The 6,140-nt window shown below is 30.3% G+C and overlaps 1 pseudogene; it reads left to right on the top strand.

Moving 5' to 3' along the window:
* The first annotated feature begins 645 nt into the window (after positions 1–645).
* On the top strand, positions 646–1,816 carry LOC111280601 (putative 2-oxoglutarate-dependent dioxygenase AOP1 pseudogene; annotated as a pseudogene).
* Positions 1,817–6,140: the final 4,324 nt, after the last annotated feature.

The following is a 6,140-nucleotide window of genomic DNA, read 5'->3' as shown; positions in this document are numbered from 1 at the left end:
TTAATCAAATGTTTTTTTTTTTTTTTTTGGCTTTTTTCTCTCCAGAACCATTTCCTTTTAACTCAGAAATTTTGTTTTGTTGTAACTAAGGTAGTCAGATATTAAATTTTGAATATTAAAATTCCAAAAGACAACATGACTGTTAATTAACTATAAGCTTACCGATAAGTGACATTATTGCTTGGAGCATATTTCGCATTGCAAGCTTTTATTCATTTTGATTTGAAATTCGTTTGACAATATCAATGAACCGTGCTTAAATGTAATTGTCATATATTTAATAAAATTCCGATTAAAAGATCTCATTTAATAGCAAAAACATCATCAAACATTATACAAAATTCCAATTAAAAATAACAATTATGGCGGACTTGTTTTCAATCATAGAAGCAAGTAGCCACCTGCAGTTGCTTTCAATGTAATTTTTTAATAAAAATCGCAATGTCAGTTTGATTCTTAATAGATCTCATAGATTTGTTTATAAAATAAAAAAAGCGTCATCCAAGTGTAAATTCAAGTCTTTATAAACATAATACAACAAATTCTCATAAATTTAAGATATGAATTGAAATTGTCACATTAATGAAACACCCCAAAGATCGAACTGTTCCGTTATTGTTTACATTAGGAAGAAAACAGAGATGAGCTCGGAAACTGCAGTTAGGCTTTCCGGTGATAGATTTCTCAAAAAAAAAAAAAAAAGACCTGAAGCCAGGCATCCCTGAGTGGAATTTGGTGAAAGCCCAAGTCCGGAGAGCACTCCAGGAGCACAGGTGTTTCGAGGCTTTGTTCGACAAAGTCCTGGACGTTCGGAAGGCAGTATTTGGAGACCTGGAAGAGCTATTTGACCTGCCTTTACAAACTAAAAAGCGCATTGTTTTCAAGAATCTGTTTATTGGCTATTATGGGTCTACGATACCACTGTATGAAAGCATGATCATTGATGATGCAAACATTGCTGAAAACTTTGAACAACGCCTGACTAGCATCTTGTGGCCTGAAGGAAACACACGATTCAGGTCCAGAAGAATAACTCTTTCATTTTACTTCCTGATTAAAATTCTTTTAACAAAATGTTATTTTTGGAAGACAACTTCCCAATTTTCTTGTTTTAGATTACTAGAAATTGAATTTTAATCACTGAAATTTTTTATTTTTATATTTAAAATTGTCAAAAATTAAATTTTAATCACTAAAATTAAAAATAAAATACTATATCAACTGACTATTGGGAAAACTTGCTAATTTTCACCCTTTCTTTTGACAGCAAAAGTATGCACTCATTCCATTTAAAATACTTAGTTTTTATGAATATAGTATATATAATTAACAGCTTTGCCTTTGGCAGCAAAAGTCTGCTATCTTTCTCAGAGCTAGCGTCAGGATTAGAGAAGACAATTAGAATCATGATTTTGGAGAGTTTTGGTGTGGAGAAATACATGGATGAGCACATGGATTCCGCCAATTATATTCTTTGGGTCATGAAATATGAAGGCCCCCAAACCAGCGAGGCAACTCTTGGGTCACGTGCTCACTCTGACCAGAACATGGTTACCCTATTGTATCAAAATGAGGTTAATGGATTGGAGATTCACACCCAAGACGGCGACTGGATTAGTGTAAAACCTTCATCGGACACTTCCATAGTCATGATTGGAGAGTCTTTCAGCGTTAGTCACTTTAATATGAACATATCGTTTTTAGAAAGCACAAATGGAGGAGAAAATTACTGTTTTTAGTATAATGCGCGTATAGTTTAACTTTTTAACACACTTCAATCTCTAGTTAAACTATTGTGTTATATTAAGCCTTCTACTGGGATTGAAAGTTGTTTAAACTAAAGCTCCATTTGTTTCGCAATAAATAATTTTTTGAAAATAATTTTTGAAAAATATTTATATTTTTTGAATTGAAAATTTTTTGTTGTTGTTTGGATTAGTTAATAAAAAATATTTCTTTTTTGCTTAATTGTTTTCTAGAAAATCTATATTTTTCAAATAATATTAATATAACTATTAAAATATTAAAAATTATTTATTATTAAAATGTATTGAAATTATTTATTATAAAAATTATTAATATTAAAAAACAATTATATTTTAATAATATTTAATATTAAAATATTATGTTAATATAAAAATACTTAAAATAAAACTATTTATTATTCTTTATATTATTTATTAATATAGTATAATATTATTTATTAATAATATTTATTAATATATTATATTAATAGTATATTATTTATTAATAATATATTATTTATTAATATATTATAATATTATTTATTAATATTATATTATTTGTTAATATTGTAAAAAATTGATTCCTAACCAGATTTGATTAAGTGTCATTCATTTAGTATTTTGGTTGTTTATTAAATAAAAGAGATTTGATTCATTGATCAAATTCGTACTTGGTAGTTTTCATTTGTTGTTAGAGGATTTTTAAGTGATTTGTTATTATTTTTTGGATATTATGGGATTTGTCAGATTTGATGCTTTAGCTATATATATATATATATATTCTTGTACTCTAGAAAGTTTCTTAAGAATTCATAAATAAAATTCTTATGAATTTTTTCATGGTATCAGAGCATTCAGCATGAACTATCAAAGCCTATATATATATTTTTCTTTTTATCTTTCTAACTATGCCATGGCCAGTAGCACAAGTGTGTTCGAGCCCTCTATTTTGCCTATCATTGATCATAAATTCAATGAACAAAACTTCATCCAGTGGTCTCAATCAATGATGTTGTTTGTCTATGGAAAAGGTAAGAAAGATTATTTAATGGAAATGGCTATTTCACCCAGCAAGAATCACCCGAAGTATTGAACCTGAAGGTTGGAAAATTGCATGGTAGATGGTTGATCAATTCTATGACCAACGAGATTGGTGAAAATTTCATTTACTACAAAACTACCAAGAAAATTTAGGATGCTATGAAAGAAACCTACTCCAACGTAGACAATATGTCTACAATATTCGAGATCAAAAGCACTCCGCATGACTTATGACAAGGAGACTCCTCTATCATGAAATATTTTAATTCTATAACTTATTATTAGCAGCAATTAGATATCTTTAAAGAAATAGCATGGAAGTGCCCTGATGATAGCCAATAATATAGTAAAATAGTAGAGAAGGATCGAGTTTATAAGTTTTTACTTGATCTAAACAAGAGCCTTGATGATGTTCGTGGGAGAATTCTTAGCATCAAGCCATTACCCAGCATCTGAGAAGTTTTCTTTGAGGTCCTTCGAGAAGAGAGTAAAAGGAAAGTGATGTTAAGGACATCATACAATCCATAAGAGACAAAAAATTCAGCCTCTACTATATAAGGACCAAAATCCTACCAATATGGTAAAAATCGATAAAAGAAAGGTAGCAGACCTTAGGTGTGACCACTATTAAAAAGCAAGACACACAAGGAAAAATTGTTCGCAAATCCATAGGAAACTTACTGACTACAAACCATATTTTACTAGAAATTAAGAGAGTTATGAAAATTCTGCTACCACTAAGACAACTCCAACACCTTCAAAATCAAGCCTGTTCAATAAAAAGCAATTGGAACTCTTTCAAAAAATTGTTCAATAATCTCTTAAGAACACTAAGTTAGTTGTAAGCATAGTATTTATTGCACAAAAAGATAACTCTCTCAATGCTATACTTGTGCTAAGTGAAAAATTAAGATCTTGAATTGTTGATTCAAGCGCATTAGACCACATGACTGGTGATGCATCGGTGTTCCATAAATATAACTTATGTTCTAAAAACCTGACCGTTTGAATAACAGATGGGTCACTTTCCTAGGTAGCTAGGACAAGTTTAATCATTATTTCAAAGACATAACACTTGACTTTGTTCTTCATATCTCTAATTTAAATTGCAACCTTCTCTCTATCAGTAAAATTACAAGATCTTAATTATGTTATTAAATTTCTTTTTAACATGTGTGAATTTTAGGGCTTGGATTCAAGGAAAAAGATTGGCAATGCTATGATGTGTGTTAAACCTATGTCTTTAGAGATGAAGAGTCTAAGAGACAATCATTGAAGTGTACTTGTTCGGTTTCATCTTCTAGTAAGAATAAGAAAAATACAATTATGTTACGGCACTATCATTTAGGACATCTAAATTTCTTGTACCTTAAAAAATTATTCCCTGATTTATTCAATAAAGATTTTGAGTTTTATCAATGTGAAATTTGTCAATTTTTCAAACACACTCACAATTCTTATCCAAGTCAACCATACTAATCAACTCATCCTTTCTCTATGATCTATAATGATGTTTGGGGATCATCGAGGGTTAATAATATTACAGGCTTTAAATGGTTTGTTACCTTCATTGATGATCACACAAGAGTTACATGGCTATTCCTCATATGGTTGTTCTTCATGAAAGAAAAGTTAAAGATTAGTTCAATATTTCAAAATTTCAATAAGATGGTGCAAACTTAATTTTAATAAAAAATTCAGGTGCTTGAAATAGATAATGGGTGAGAATACTATCACTCAGTTCTTGGATCTTACTTGTTAGATCGAGAAATTATTCATTAGAGCTCATGTACTGAAACTCCTCAACAAAATAAAGCTGTTGAGCAAAAAAATAAACATTTAATAAAAGCTGTAAGATCTATTATGCTAGCCTTTCATGTCCCAAAACATTTCTAAGGAGAGGCAATCCTAACAACGGCCTTTCTTATCAATAGGATGCTTTCTCGAGTGCTAAAATTTCAAACCCATTGTCAAACACTTCTCAAAACCTACCCTTATATCTAACTCATTTCTTCCATACCAGTCAAAATGTTTGGATGTACTACCTTTGTTTATCTACACCAACAACAATGCAATAAACTAGACACCAGATCATTCAGGTGTATATTTCTTGACTATTCACCAAACTAAAGGCTACAGATGTTAATCACCAACTACCATAGAGTTTTACACTTTTATGGATGTCACATTTTTTGAGAATCAGTTATTCTATCATAAAGCCAATATTCAGGGGTAGAGTTTTAGGGAATATTAACTTTGGAAGATTGAATCATCATCTAATCCTTCATCCACTTATCTGTCAATTCAAATTCCTATTTAAAATAATTATTATTCTTTTTCTGAGTCAATTAGTCATCCTGAGTCTTCAAAATCTCCTGAAACCATGTAAGAGACAAAAGCTAAGGAAATGATTGTATACTTAAGAGACTGAAATCATAAAAAAAGATAGGGACTTGTACATTTCTAACACAGAACCAAGATTCTGAACTAAATCTAGGGACTTTTGAAATTCATACAGGTAACACAATTACTAAACCTATCTCTAATGATTTTCATAATGATCTTGATCAGTCCATTGCTATAAGAAAATGTGTAAAATCATGTACTTAGCACCCTATTAGTAACTTTGTTTCTTATAAAGGGTTGTTTTTTACTTATCGAGTATTGGTTACATCATTAACTAATGTTCATATACCGGATACCATTCATGAAATGCTTGAACAACCAAAGTGAAAGGCTATGGTATTGGAAGAAATGCAAGCACTAGAAAAGAATGGCACATAAAAAATTATTGATCTTTATAAAAAAAAAAGTCCAGTGGGATGTAAGTGGATTTTTACTATCAAACACAATACAGATGGAAGTGTGAACAGATTCAAAGCTTGTCTTATGGCTAAGAGGCTCTCTTAGTCTTACAAGATTGATTATGAAAAGATGTTTGCTATTGTAACAAAACTAAATTTTATCCATGTGTTGCTATCGCTTGCTGAAAACCTAGATTAGCTTCTTCACCAACTTGATATCAAAATACATTTTTGAATAGTGATCTAGTGGAAAAGGTTTACCTGATGATTTCTCCAGGGTTTGACAATCAGGACAACATTGACAAGGTGTGTAAGCTTCAAAAATCCTTATATGGCCTCAAACAATCTCCTTACGTCTGGTTTGATCATTTGACTAAGGCTGTTAAAAAAATGAGTTTTCACAATGCCAATCTGACCACACTATGTTTGTCAAACATTCACCAAATAGCAAGATTGCTATTATGATTATTTATGTTAACGATATTGTCCTCACAGGAGATTATGAAGAGGAAATAATTGGATTGAAGACTCTTTTAACTAAAGAGCTTGA

The sequence above is a fragment of the Durio zibethinus genome, chromosome 28 (genome assembly GCF_047325235.1).
Source record: "Durio zibethinus cultivar Kanyao isolate XHJ-2024 chromosome 28, ASM4732523v1, whole genome shotgun sequence".
Classification (NCBI taxonomy): Eukaryota; Viridiplantae; Streptophyta; class Magnoliopsida; order Malvales; family Malvaceae; genus Durio; species Durio zibethinus.
The sequence above is the reverse complement of the archived record's forward strand: the minus strand, read 5'-3'. Positions and strand labels throughout refer to the sequence as shown.